Source organism: Trichosurus vulpecula, chromosome 8 (assembly GCF_011100635.1).
Source record: "Trichosurus vulpecula isolate mTriVul1 chromosome 8, mTriVul1.pri, whole genome shotgun sequence".
Classification (NCBI taxonomy): Eukaryota; Metazoa; Chordata; class Mammalia; order Diprotodontia; family Phalangeridae; genus Trichosurus; species Trichosurus vulpecula.
The window spans coordinates 141,850,085-141,865,473 of record NC_050580.1 but is presented as its reverse complement, the minus strand read 5'-3'; the positions used below and the strand labels follow the sequence as shown (position 1 = coordinate 141,865,473).

Here is a 15,389-nt window from a genome sequence, read left to right as displayed (position 1 = left end):
TTGCAGGTACGATCACCCAATTGCTGTGAAGAGAACATTGAGGAAGCTCAGAGAGGTGACATATGACTGACTGGAAATAGGCAGAAGCTCTCTGAGATCTTTGGTAAAATTGCAATGTGCCTCAGAAACTGTCTCATTTAGCCCCTTGTTTTATAGAAGAAACTGAAGACCAGAGAGGTGAAGCAGCCTCCCTAGGTCAATATCGGTGGTAGTGGCAGAGCTGGGATTGGAACCTACCTCTCTGACACTAAAGCCAGGGGCTTTTTAGTGCTGTTGTCCCAGTTTTCAGAAATTAGAAGAAAATAGTTTCTTCCAATTATAGACCCATGAGTTTGACTTTGATACCTGACAGAATTTCAGAATATGCTATTAAAGGGTGACTTATGAGAACTTAGAAAAGAAAGGGCTGATCTCTGTCAGCCAGTATGGGTTCATGAAGAACAATAAAAGCTATTTTAAACTCATTTCTTTTTTGCCAAGGTAACATAAGTTAAATAGATATAAACCTGGATTTTAACAAGGCATTTAACGAAGTCTCTTTTCCTTTTGCGACCATTCTATATTCCTTAGTGTTGGGCTCTCAGTTTTTACACTCTTAATTTCTGCCCTCATATTAGGAGATTTCAACATACAAATTTATATTCCCTCAATTACTCTAAATTCTCATTTCCTCAGTTTATCAATTACGATTACCTACTTCTCCACTACACCTTAGTTAGATACAGAAATGATCATACTTTTGCTCTTACCATCACACACGAGTTTTGTATTTTCATGTTTGTGAACCCTGAAATTCCTTTATCTGGTCGTAACCATTTAGCGTTCCATCTTTCCCTGTATCTTACAGTCCTAATTCTGTTCTTTGTCCTTATGTCTTCTAAACCTTCCACTGCTCAGTTCTTTCCCAGGTGGTCACTGCTGCACTGGCTGGCTCCCTTGCCCATCTTGACCCCTTCGTAAGTCAGTTTTACTCTGTACTGCCTTCTGTGCTTGAATTCCTTGCCTCCTTGTCCTGTCTCTAGTCATGCTTCATCAAACCCCAGCCTTGGGTTGAACCCACTGTTCTTCGCCTTGGCTTCTATTCATATGCTGCTGAATGAAGTTGGAGAAAGTCATGAAATCATGCTGTCTTTATCCAAAATAAGTTTGTTGCAGAATCTCATCCTCTGCAGCAAGGCAGTGAGGGAGAAGGGAGACAGGAATGGAGGCACCAGATTATAAATTTAGAATGGATATATAAATAGCTCTATCCTACTAGCTCTACTATAGCTCCCTCCTTTGTTAACTTTTATGTAGTATTACTACCCTTCACGCATTCTTCAGTCTAGTCAAAATGCCCTACCAGCTGTTCTCCTTACTCTGGGCCTTTGTCCAGTTGGTCCCCCATGTCTGAAATTTCCCCCCTCATCTCATTAGAATAATCTCTAGTTTCCTTCAAACTGAGGTATGACCGCCTACGGGTATTTTTCCTCTTTCCTCCAATTATTAAAACATTCTCTCTTGAAATTACTTTTCATTATTTTGAATTTGCTTTGTATTTATTTATTTGTGTATGTACTTTGTCCCTGAAGTAAGCTGGACTCCTTGAGGGTAGGGACAGTTTTGTTTGTCTATCTCTAGTGACTAGCAAGTTGAATGATAAATGTTTGTGGAAATGGAATGAAAGCCTCTTGAGGACCAGGACTGTCTTCTACCTTTGTATCCTAGCCTGGGCCTTATGTGATTGTGGAACTAAGTTGATTTGAATTCTTTTAAAAAAAAAAGGAAGAGCTGCTTCTGTAGGTGTAGTTCAGTTGAGTTTCTTGTGACCCAAGGTCCTTAAGCAGTCTGCATATTCACTCTAGGGATATTATTGAGGAGAGTCTTGCTTCTGGAACAGATGAGGCAAAATGATTTCAATTTTGGCAAACATTTCCAAAGATCAGTTTTTAAATGAGAAATGTCTATGATTAGATCAAGTCCAAAATAGGTAATACCAGGTTAAAAAGATTTTGTATGTATTTTTATTGATAGATTTTTATTTAAAGAAAAAAAACTTGTATTTTGGAAAAACACTTTTCCATGCACTTTTTAACCCCTTCTCCCCCCTCCAATTTTTAACCTGCCTCAGGCAGCAGCCTGCCTTCACCTGTTTTCCTTCTTGGATGGCATTTTGAGAACTGTATTTGTGTGGCTATGTGGTTGAAGCTGAATATATTTCATTAATGTAAAAAAACTGGATTCTTGGCTAAGGCAAGTTGCTTTTAAATGGAAATTATTGTAAATATTTTTCATTTTGGAATGCTTTAGAAACCATTTTAGAATAGAAGATAGCATATTTATACAAAATGCTATTTTTGAATAAGTTTCTTCCCAGTTCTCTTAGTACTTATTTGTACACCAGTTTTTTAAACATAAGAATCTTAAAAAGCAAACACTAGTTTCTAAAGTAAAAAGGAGCAATTCATTTTGTGCTGTTATATATCTCTTTATTCTCATTTAAAATATTTCAGCACCTTTCAAAGACATTTTTTGTTTATTAAGTAAAATATTAAGTAAGATATTAAGACCTATAATGATTTTGTGGCCTCAAGTGTCACTTTGGAAGAAAAAAATACTGTTTACTGGATGAATAAATATAATAGGTAATACACATTTTAAAATTAAGTTAAATATGAATTTAGATGCATGAATATTTTCATACATGATGAGTTATCTAGAATAACAAATGTCCTTTTTAAAAAAAAATTAGGACCATGAAACACACAGAGTATTTTAGAGGCCGGGTGGCTTAATATAGAAAGAGTGCTAGACTTGCTATCAGAGAGGCCTAGGTTCAAATTTCAATTCTGACACTTAGTAGCTGTATGACCACAAGTATGTCACTCAGTATCGTTTAGCTCTAGTTTCCTGATCTGTAAAATGGGGATAATGATATCCATAGTACTTTCCAGAGAAAGTGAGAAAGGTACTTAACCTTGTGGTAAACTTGTGGAAGAAAATGTATGGGCTTACCATTTATACTTTGTCTGCATTTTGGGGAAGTGTCCTTAGGTATGTGATAATGGATCAGTGTGAGTATTGAGTACTACCTCATGGGGCTCTTAAAAATTAAATGAAGTTAAGTGAAGAGTAAATGAGATAATGTATATATGATGCTTTGTAAAGCTTAAAGCACTATATAAATATAAGATGCTGTTAATTCTAAGCATATGCTTATACCCAGGAGATTTTAATTGTTAGTTTTGGTTTGCTTTTAAAAGTTCCATTTTCAGTGTTCTTATAGTGAATTATATAGCCAAGAAACTTTGATTATATCACCAAATGTTTAGAATTTGATTGTTTTGACATAATCATGTGTATAAGAGTTGAATATGATGGACAGGCATGGATGGTTCCTACTTGTGTTATTGAAGGGAGCTTCTAGATAGATGAGATTGCAGGTCTATTTGAGTCACTTTACTATGGAAACCTTAATTTACTAGGCAAATGAAGAGATGATCAGACCGTATTCAAGTGGTACTCACTTTATAAAATAGAAGCTAAGGCTGTTAGAGTATGTGAAAATAAAAGCCTTTCCATCCATTTGACTCCCTCTTTCTCAGAGCTGTGGCGGGAATTAGAGGGTTAGGGTTGTTTGGTTTTTGGTTGAGTGTGTGTGTGTGTGTGTGTGTGAGAATAATCTTACACATTGTTTTTTAAAAAACTTAACATTCACTGTATGTGGCATAATACAGGGTGTTCCTAAAGTCTGGACACATAGGCAAAAATGCATGTTTTCAAGAAATGAAATGAATGAAATTTTCAACAACATTTTATTTAATTGGAATATTAACAAATAACATCTTCAATATGATTTCCATCATTTGTGATGCAAAGGTTGATGCACTTTGCAAGATTCACGTGAACTCGATGTAATAACTCCACATTGCTGTCAATTTTAGCACATTCACTCTTTATGCATTCGATAAGTGTGTTGTGTCTGTGATTTTCATTGAGTACACCTTCTCCTTTAGCATACCCCAGAAAAAGAAGTCACTGAACAACACGGAGTCTTTGGTGAAATGGTCAATGAGATGTTAATGAGATTGCCTATGTATCCAGACTTTAGGGACACCTTGTAGTTACATTATGATTAGAAGCAATAGTGTGTTGATAAGCAAAATGGGCTCCTTAGCACTTAGTTCAACAAGTGCCCTTGAAGAGTTTGGCTTTTGTTTGCTTTGACTAATTCAGTGTATTTCATGGAGTCTTACTAAGTGCTAAGCCCCAGGCCCAAACCCCTATTAGGTGTAAAACCTTAGTGGTGTGGATTGGCAACTAAGGTGGGGCCCAAGGTGGGGCTAACTCCAGGGAGGGCCTAGTTTACATGTCTGGGAGAGCAGAGGCTCTTAGACCACGTGGGCTTAAGTCACCTCTTTGTGACAATTCTAGGTCACATGGGTAAGTCCATGTGTGACTCACCCCTGACACTGAAAAAGATATAAAAACCAGGGGTTGGCTGTCTGTTCCTTGGAGCTCATTCCCGCAGCAGTGGTGGCACGAGTGACTCTGGGCCAGCCCTTGCTCTGAGCTCCCGGGCTGAACCTAGATGTTGGTAACTATGAATCTGTATTGGGTCTGTCTGTTGATGTTTGTACTTTGTTTGTAATTTGCTCTGAAGTTCAGTGTGCTGGTCTCTTCCTCTGAACTAAGTGAATGATATCTGTGTGCTGAATTAAAGTAAGCTTGCCAACCCCTTCCCCTTGCTTTCCTTAATTAAGCAGATCAGAAGAACCTGTGCTGCTGTGGTGCTGGCTGTGGGTGGATCTTACACCCCCACAGAAGCTGCTAGCCGAATTGTGGAAACAAATGTGAATGTGAGTTTTGTAATTAATGTTTGTAATTAAACATTAGCACAATAGAACTCCATTACATTCATATACCGCAACTTGTTCAGCCATTCCCCAATTGATGGGCATCCCCTCAATTTCCAGTTCTTGACCACTACAAAAATTAACTGGTGTCTGGTCAAAGCGATTATGAAATAATAGATTTAGATCTTCAAAGGACCTTGAAGGTCATTTAATCCAACCCTTCTCATTTTATAGATGAAACTGAGACCCAACAGAAGTTAATTGAACTTCCTGTGATCACACAGATAGTTTAGTGGCAGACCAGAATTCTAGCTGAGATACTGTGACCCCAAGTTGAACACTTGAAGTTCAGTACTCTTTCCATTACATTCCCATTTAACTTGATGTATGATACTTATGTGAAGGCAGTGCTGTAAGCTGTTCATTCTTACCGTTTCATTATAACTGAGTCATCTTAATTCCCCAAAATTTTACTGAGGCATATATCAGGGAAGACAGCACACAAAAGGAAGCTGAATTGGGGAGGCTGCCCAGCATGGAGGCATGATGATGGTAGAGTCAAAATCAAGGAGTGCTTCTAGTAGGAAATGAAGAATTGGCTGATTTCTGAGAAGCAAACAGTGTGATGCAAATAAAGTGAATGAAATGTTCTTACCAAGGGCCAGGAACCTGTAGCCTTGAGGCCACATGTGGCCTTCTAGGTCCTTGGGTTAGGCCTTTTGACTGAGTTCAAGTTTTCCAGAACAAATCCTTTTATTAAAGGGATTTGTTCTGTGAAGTTTGGATTCAAAGGGCCGCACTTCCTCACCCCGGTCCGCACACTTTGATCTGGTGATTCTTCTACTAGGTGTATATACTCCAAGGAGGCCATGGAAAAGAAAAAAATCTTCATATGCCCTAAAATAGTTATAGTAATGCCTTTTGTGATAGTAAAGAATTGAAAACAGAAATGGATGTTTATTGATTAGGGAATGGCTAAAGAAATTGTGCTACATGAATGTAATGGAATATTACTGTGCCATGGGAAATCGTGACCGTGAAAATACAGAGAAGCATGGAAAGGTTTATATTAACTGTACAGAGTGAATTAAGTAAGCAGAGCCAAGAAAACAATATACCTGATGACTACAATTAATGTAAGTGGAAAGAGCAACCACAAAACAATCAGAAGTGGGTATCACAAAATTACAAAGAATTAACATGACTCCAAAGAAGGGATAGGAGATTTCCACTCTCCGCCCCCATTTTCATGCCTTTGTAGACACAAGAGGTACATGTGTAAGGCAGGTTAAAGGTATTTTCAGACTTTTTTTTTTTGATGTCTTGATTGGTTCTGTTGATTTTTTTTTTTAAATATTTGTTAAAGGGAATGGCTGGAAGGGCCAAAAAGGAGGAAATTGGGAAAATTCTGGTGATTTAAAAAAAACTAAAAGATATCAGTGGGAATTTATTTTTTAAAAAAGGGAAAAAATTGTGTAATAGAAAAAATAGCCTCTAAGAAGTTATGAGCTTTACTGCATTGACTTTTTTAAAAAAATATTTATTTGATAAATTGAAAGCCCTCTTTGGTTTTCTTCCTCACTTAGAACTATTTGTAGCATGGTGTATTAAAAATCTTGGAGTTAGGAGTTGAATTCAGGGTTTAAGTTTTGGTTTTGATCTTTTCCTGTGACCATGAACTTTGTCTCCTGTTAAATTATTAGTCAATAAACATTAAGTGCCTACTATATTAAAGCACTATGCTAAGCACACTGCGGGTAAGGCAGTTCCTGCCCTCCAGGAGCTCACAATCTATTGGGGTTAGACAATACATTAAAAAATAGAGGTGATAATGGATAACAATGGAGATTATAATTGTACTGTGGATCTCACAGAAATGAGAATGGGATATGGGTTAAGTCAGGTTTGTGTTTGAAAAACAACAAATTTGGTAGTTTTATGTTGGGTGGATCAAAAGCAGGGGAACCAATTAGAAGGCTCATGTAGCAGTCCCAAAAGTACAAGTGAAACTTTAAGAACCAGATGTTTTGGTTTAAGGATTTTATTGTTGTCAGAGTTTTGTATATTCTCTCCACTGGAAATTACTATAATTCGCTTTAAGGATTTTTTTTAGTGGATAGCCAGTAATAATGTTTATTACCTCAATGAATTGAGTTCCCATAGAATTTAATATTAAAGAAACTTCGAAGATGGAAATTTCATGTCTTTGATATAACCTTAATACATTTCCATACATAAGCATTTGATGAGTTTAGATTTTCTCCTTGGGATCCAGATTTACCTGGTTTTTAGTAAGTTTCTTGTGTTACCTTGAATCATAAATTTAATTTGTATTAACTTGGGTTTTCACATTGTTACTTTGTGTAGTTTTATGTAAGAAGCAGTCTTTAAGATTTTTCTAACTTCGTATAAGTTTATTGACAAATCTCATCCTCTAACATAATTGCTTGACTGTTTGAATGACGTAAAGTATTGACTGCTGGGTTTGGAATGGTTTCTGACTATATTAAGAAAGAGATGTAGTGCTTGCTTCGGCAGCACATATACTAAAATTGGCACGATACAGAGAAGATTAGCATGGCCCCTGTGCAAGGATGACAACAGATTCGTGAAGCATTCCATATTTTGTTTTGGGGGGTTTTTTGGCTTTGTTTCTTCTTTCTCATGATTCATTCCATTGGTCATATTCTTCTTTACAACTTGACTATTGTGTAAATAAGTTTAATGCAAAGTTATGTGTAGAAGATATATTGGATTCCATGCTGTCTTGGGGAGGGGGGAATCTGGAACTCAAAATCGTGCAGAAATGAGTGTTGTAAACTAAAAATAAAAATCTTAATAAAAAAAGAATAAAACAAAAAAAGATGTAGCCACATTGCAATAATATTCACTGTGCTAAACCAGGCCCCTTCATTAACATTTAAATAATGTCACTTAAGAGTTAAGACTTTGTAATGTTGATATTTTTCCTTGCAAGAGACCTAGGCTCAGTTTTTAAAAAATATTTACATTTTATAGGTGTGAGTAGAATTCAGTTATTCCTACTGTTCGGTTTAGTCACAGAATGAGTTCTGTTATTCTCCATGTTTAGCATAGTGTACCATTCTCTCAGATTTGAAAAAGAGAAAAGGCTTCCTTTTCTTCTGGCTATAGTCTTATATTTATCTCTGGTTCAGATAGAACCAGACATGCAGATAGAACAGAAAGCATTATCTACCATGAGAAGGTACAGGGGTTGCAGTAGTACAACCTAGAGAATTATTAAGACTATAACCTGCTAATGTTTCCCAGAGAGCTACACACCTTTTGGGGCTATCCAACTAGATTTCATAGAATCTTAGCTTTAGGGGCTATGGTGTAACTTACTTGTACAGAAATCACCTCTGCATCTTCCGGAAGACCTCTAATGATAAGGAACTAAATACCCTACAAACCAGCCCATGACAATTCTAATTGGTAGTGAGTTTTTTCTTAAATTAAGTCAAAATCTTATTCTCTGAAGTGTACCCAGTTCTTCTTGTTCTTCTTGGGCCAAGTAAGACAAACCTAATTTCTTTTCCACATGACTGCCCTTTAAATACTTGAAGACAACTTAGTATCTCCTTCTTTTGTACGTGCTCTAGTTTTTAGCTTGTCACTGTCCTTAAAATGTGTTGATCAGCACTAAACACAGAATTCCAGATATGGTCTGAACAGAGAAGAGTGTTAAGACTATCACCCTCTTTATTTTTAACATTGTGATTCTGGTAATAAAGAGAGCTAAGCTTATTGCAAAGCAAAGACTTAAATTGAAGAAAGTAGTGAAAACCATCAGACCATATAGACATGATATAAATAATATCTCTTATGAATATGAAGCGAAGGTGATAAATAGATTTAAGGATTAGATCTGGTAGAGCGCCTGAAGAACTGTGGACAGAGGTTCTCAATATTGGAGGCAGCAACAAAAAACATTCCACAGAAGAAGAAAGAGCAAGAAAGCAAAATGGCTGTCTGATGAGGCTTTTACAAATAGCTGAGGAAAGAAGGTAAGGAAAGGAGAAAGGGAAAGATATACCCAGCTGAATGATAAATTCCAGAGAACTGCATGGAAAGATAAGGTTATCTTAAATGAACAGCGCAAAGAAATAGAAGAAAACAAAAGAATGGGAAAGAAAAGCAGTCTCTTCAAAAAAAATTAGCACAATCAAGGGAAAGTTTAAAATGGGTACGATAAAAGACAAAAATGGCAAGAATTTAAGAGAAGCAGAAGAGATTAAGAAGAGGTGGCAAGTCATTTCTAAAATACGTAGAGAACTGAGTCAAATTCACAAGAATACAAGTCATTCCCCAATTGATAAATGGTCAAAGGCTATGAACAGGCAGTTTTCAGAGGAAGAAATTAAAGCTTTCTATAGGCATATGAAAAAATGCTCTAAATCACTATTGATTAGAGAAATGCATATCAAAACAACTCTGAGGTACCATATCACCCCTATCAGAGTGGCTAACATGCCAAACAGGAAAATGATAAGTGCTGGAGAAGATGTGGGAAAGTTGGAACACTAGTTCATTGTTGGTGGAGCTGTGAGCTAATCCAACCATTCTGGAGAACAATTTGGAACTGTGCCCAAAGAGGCTATAAAAATGTGCATACCCTTTGACCCAGCAATCCTGCTTCTAGGGCTGTATCCCAAAGAGATCATAAAAATGGGAAAAGGACCCACATGTAGTTGGATTGGTATGGCACTGAATAGATAGATTAATTTAGGTAAAATTGTCATTTTTATTATATTAGCTCGGCCTAACCATGAGCAACTGATATTTTTCCATTTATTCAGATCTGATTTTATTCGCGTGAAAAGTGTGTCATAGTTATGTTCATATAGGCCCTGGGTTTGTCTTGGCAAATAGACTCCCAAATATTTTATAGTGTCTATAGTAACTTTGAATGGAATTTCTCTTTCTACCTCTTGCTGTTGGGCTTTGTCAGTAATGTATAGGAATGCTGAGGATTTATGTGGGTTTATTTTATATCCTGCAACTTTGCTAAAGTTGTTTATTATTTCAAGTAGTTTTTTACTTGATTCTCTAGGATTCTCTAAATAAATCATCATATCATCTGCAAAAAGTGATAATTTAGTTTCTTCTTTTCCTATTCTAATTCCTTCAATTTCTTTTTCTCCTCTTATTGCTACAGCTAAAGTTTCTAGTACCAAATTGAATAATAGGGGTGATAATGGACATCCTTGTTTCACCCCTGATCTTATTGGGAATGCATCTAGCTTATCCCCGTTACAGATAATGCTTGTCGATGGTTTTAGGTAGATGCTATTTATAATTTTAAGGAAGGTTCCACTTATTCCTATGCTTTCTAGTGTTTTTAATAGGAATGGGTGTTGTACTTTGTCAAAGGCTTTTTCTGCATCTATTGAGATGATCATATGGTTTCTGCTAGTTTTGTTGTTGATATGGTCCATTATGCTAATAGTTTTCCTAATATTGAACCAGCCTTGCATTCCTGGAATAAATCCTACCTGGTCATAGTGTATTATTCTCATGATGAGTTGCTGCAATCTTTTTGCTAATATTTTATTTAAAATTTTTGCATCAATATTCATTAGAGAAATTGGTCTATAATTTTCTTTCTCTGTTTTGACTGTACCTGGTTTGGGTATTAGTACCATATTTGTGTCATAAAAAGAATTTGGTAGGACTCCTTCTTCACCTATTTTCCCAAATAGTCTACAAAGTATTGGAATTAGTTGTTCTTTAAATGTTTGATAGAATTCACATGTAAAACCATCTGGCCCTGGAGATTTTTTCCTAGGGAGTTCATTGATGGCATGTTCAATTTCTTTTTCTGAGATGGGGTTATTTAGAAATTTTACTTCCTTTTCTGTTAACCTGGGCAGTTTATGTTTGTGTAGATATTCATCCATATCTCTAAGGTTGTCAAATTTATGGGCATACAGTTGGGCAAAATAATTCCTAATTGTTGTTTTGATTTTCTCTTCATTAGAGGTGACCTCACCCTTTTCATTTTTGATACTGGTAATTTGATTTTCTTCTTTCTTTTTTTTAATCAAATCAAATTGGCCAAAGGTTTATGAATTTTATTGGTTTTTTCATAAAACCAGCTCTTTGTTTTATTTATTAATTCAATAGTTTTCTTGGTTTCAATTTTATTAATCTCTCCTTTGATTTTCAGTATTTCTAATTTGGTATTTAATTGGGGGTTTTCAGTTTGCTCTTTTTCTAGCTTTTTCAGCTGTATTCCCAGATCATTGATCTCCTTTTTCCCTATTTTATTCATGTAGGTATTTAGGGATATAAAACTTCCCCTAAGAACTGCTTTTGCTGCATCCCATAAGTTTTGGTATGTTGTTTCATTATTGTCATTCTCTTGAATGAAGTTATTAATTGTTTCTCTGATTTGTTCTTTGGCCCACTCATTCTTTAGAATTAAATTATTTAGTTTCCAAATAGTTTTTTGCTTATTTTTCCATGGTTCTTTATTAAGAATGATTCTGATTGCATCATGATCTGAAAAGGATGCATTGACTACTTCTGCTTTTCTGCACTGGATTGTGAGGTTTTTATGCCCTAGTACATGGTCAATTTTTGAGTATGTGCCATGTACTTTTGAGAAGAAAGTATATTCCTTTTTATCCCCATTCAGTTTTCTCCAGAGGTCTATCATATGTGCCTTTTCTAAAATTCTGTTTACCTCCTTAACTTTTTTCTTATTTATTTTGAGGTTAGATTTATCAAGTTCAGAAAGGGGGAGGTTGAGGTCTCCCAATATTATAGTTTTGCTGTCTATTTCTTCCTGTAACTCCCTTAACCTCTCCTCTAAGAATTTGTATGCCTTACCATTTGGTGCATATATGTTAAACAATGATATTGCTTCATTGTTTATGGTGCCTTTTAGCAGGATGTAGTGTCCTTCCTTATCTCTTTTAATTAAATCTATCTTTACTTTTGCTTTGTCTGAGATTAGGATTGCTACACCTGCTTTTTTTACTTTAGCTGAGGCACAATATATTTTACTCCAGCCTTTTACCTTTACCCTATATGTATCCCCCCCGTTTCAAATGCGTTTCTTGTAAACAGCATATTGTAGGATTATGGTTTTTAATCCATTCTGCTATCTGCTTCTGTTTTATGCGAAGGTTCATCCCCTGCACGTTCAGAGTTATGATTTCTATCTGTGTCTTTTTCTCCATCCCAGTTCCCCCTGTTTATACTTTTATTTCTCCCTTTCCCCTTCTCCTCCTCAACAAAATTTTGCTTTTGACCACCGCCTTCCTCAGTTTACCTTCCCTCTTTATTCCCCTCCCTTATCTGTTTCCCACTTGCTACTTCTCCTCTCCCTTCTGACCACCCCCTTCCCTTTTTCCCCCCTTCCCCTCCTACTTCCCGTAGGACAAGTTAGATTTCTAAACTTATCAGGGTATGTTATTCCCTTCTTGAACTAGATCAGATGACAGTAAAGCACAAATACTGCTCTTCTCCCTCCCTTCTTTCCCTCTACTATAATATGTTTTTGTGCCACTTCATTTGGTGTAATTTACCCTTTTTTACTACCTCCTTACAGCTCCTCTCATTGCCCTCCCTTTATATCTCTTACTTATATTTTATATCTTTACATCAGTTAATTTATACAGGCATTCACAACCTATGTATATCCCTTTCAATTGTCATAATAACTGTACCATTCTCAAGACTGACTTATATATGTATGTGTGTGTGTGTGTGTGTGTGTGTGTGTGTATATAGATGTAAACAACCTGCCCTTATTGGTAAATAAGGTTTGTGGGGTTTTTTCCCCCAGGTTACCTTTTTATGTCTCACTTGAGTTTTGTATTTGGAGATCAAATTTTCCATTGAGTTCTGGCCTTTTCATCAGGAAGGTCTGGAATTCCCTTATTTCATTGAATATCCATCGCCTTGCCTGAAAAATTATGCTTAGTTTTGCTGGGTAGTTGATCCTTGGTTGTAGTCCCAGCTCCTTTGCCCTTCGGAATATCATATTCCAATTTCTCCTGTCTTTTAATGTGGAAGCTGAGAGATCCTGCGTGATCGTGACTGTAGTTCCACGATATTTGAATTGCTTCTTTTTGGCTGCTTGCAGTATTTTCTCCTTGAGTTTATAGTTCTGAAATTTGGCTATAATATTTCTTGGTGTTTTCAGTTTGGGATCTCTTTCAGGGGGTGATCGGTGAATTCTTTCAATGACTATTTTGCCCTCTGGTTCTAGGACCTCTGGGCAGTTGTCTTTGATAATTTCTTTGAAGATACTGTCAAGGCTGCTTTTTTCATTGTGGATTTCCGGTAGACCAATAACTCTTAAATTGTCTCTCCTGAATCTATTTTCCAGGTCAGTTGTTTTCCCAATCAGGTATTTCACATTTTTTTCTATTTTTTCATTCTTAACGTTTTGCTTTACTACTTCCTGGTGCCTTATAGATTCATTAGCTTCCACTTGCTCAACTCTAATTTTTAATGAGTTAGTATTTTCATTTTGCTTTTGAGTCTCCTTTTTTCAATTGGTTGATTTTACCTCTCATGGTGTCATTTTCTCTCTTTAGATTCTGTATCTCCGTAGCCATTTCACCAATCTTATTCTTTAGGGACTTGATTTCGTCTTCTTTTAGCTCCCTAATTTGGTTTTTAAAATCCTCCTTTAGCTCTTCCAGAAATGCTTTTTGGGCTGGAGACCAGTTCATATTACCTTTTGAGGTATCAGACACATCTATAGTGTCATTGCCGTCCTCTTCCATATTGATATTTTGATCCTGCCTGTCTCCATAAAAAGAATCTATTGTCCTCAGTTTTTTTGTGTTCTTCTTCATGTTGGTTTGCCTTTTGCTGTCTTTACAACGAATTTCTACCTTTGGGCCTCAGGGCTTTCTGTCCCAGCTTTCTTATTCTGGGAATTGTGAGTCTAGAATTATAACCTTCAGTTTCCTGAGGTGTGGGGAGGGGTCTGTTTCCCTGGTGTCTCACTCTCTATGGGTGCTCTCCAGCACTTGCTTTTCAGCAATGGTCTCAGCTGTTTGTTGTTTGAGCTGATGACTGGCACTTCCCCTGGGGGAACAAGATTACGTCTGGGCTCCTGGTGTTGATCCCTGTCGACTCTGCCCCTCTAGGACTAATGAGCTTCTACTATTTGTCCTGTGAGGCCCCACTACTTTCTCCTCTGTTTCAGTTCTCTTTTTTTTCCCCCAGTAATTCTCCGGGTGAGGGGGGAGGGATTAGAGCCGTTTACCTGACCATGGTGTCTTCCGGAAGTTCAAGAAGCCGAGTTCCTGGGCTGCCAGCGTCTGGAGTTGGTATTTTCCCGGCCGGTGGCGTTGAGCTGCCTCTCGTCGCTCCCACAGACTGCCATCCTGTGTTGGGAGTCCTGGGGATCTCCGCCGGTTTCGGGCGCCCAGCTTTCTCCCAGCCTGTCTCCCACGTGCATTTCCCAGCCAGCCGCTTCCGCTTTGGTCTGGAGCAGCTCCACAGCCGAGCACTCTCCGAGCCTACAGGTTCGTGTCTTCAGCCTTTCAGACTCTCCCGGCTTGGAAATTGGCCCCACGCAGACTGCTCGCGGTTTCTGACTCTCTCAAATCTGTTCAAATTCACTTTTTTATGGGAATCTGACAGACCTTGTGAGAGAGCTCCAGTAAGACGCTGCCTTCATGCGGCCATCTTCAGGACCCACATGCATAAAAATATTTATAGCAGCTCTCTTTGCAGTGGCCAAGAACTGGTGAGGTATATGAATATAATGGAGTTCTATTGTGCTATAAGACATGATGAACAGGTGGACTTCAGAAAAACTTGGAAAGACATACATGAACTGATGTTGAGCAAAGTGAACAGAACCAGGAGAACATTGTACACGGTGGCAAGTCCTTAAAGAGATAGGAGTACCAGATCATCTTACTTGTTTTCTGAGGAACCTATATTCAGGCCAAGAAGCAACAGCCACAGTGTACAAGGACTGATTTTGACAGACTTAGCCCATCACAGCAAAATGCAAGGACCTAAAATAATTCCAAAGTACTCATGATGGAAAACACCATCCACATCCAGAGAAAAAATTATGGAGTCGGAATGCAGAATGAAGCAGACTATTTTCTTTTTTATTTTGTTTTGTTTTTCTTTCTCATGATTTCTCCCATTCATTTATTCTGTGCAACATGACTCATGTAAAAATATGTTTAATAGGAATGTATGTGTAGAGCCCATAGCAGATTGCATGCTGTCTTGGGGAGGGAGGGGGAGAAAATTTAAAACTTATGGAAGTGAATGTTGAAAACTAAAAATAAATTAATAAATTGGGGAGAAAAAGAAGAGGTGGCAAGGATACACAAAAGAACTATATAGCAAAGATCTTAACATCACAGGTAACCATGATTGTATGTTTATTGATCTAGAGCTAGACATCTTGGAGAATGAAGTTAAGTGGGCCTTAGGAAGCATTGCTAACAATATGGCTTGTGGGGGTGATGGAATTCCAACTGAGCTAATTATTTAAAATCCTAAAAGATGTTGCTGTTAAAGTGCAGCATTCAGTATGCC

At 37.2% G+C, this 15,389-nt stretch overlaps 1 protein-coding gene and 1 non-coding gene across 2 annotated transcripts in view; both read left to right on the top strand.

The window, feature by feature from the left end:
- The window catches only part of MTMR10 (myotubularin related protein 10), an 87,181-nt gene that overhangs the window by 12,211 nt on the left and 59,581 nt on the right, over positions 1 to 15,389 (top strand). The gene's annotated exons all lie outside the window — the stretch shown is intronic.
- On the top strand, positions 7,358 to 7,463 carry LOC118830435. Its single transcript, XR_005009070.1, has one exon. It is a non-coding gene; the product is annotated as a U6 spliceosomal RNA (small nuclear RNA).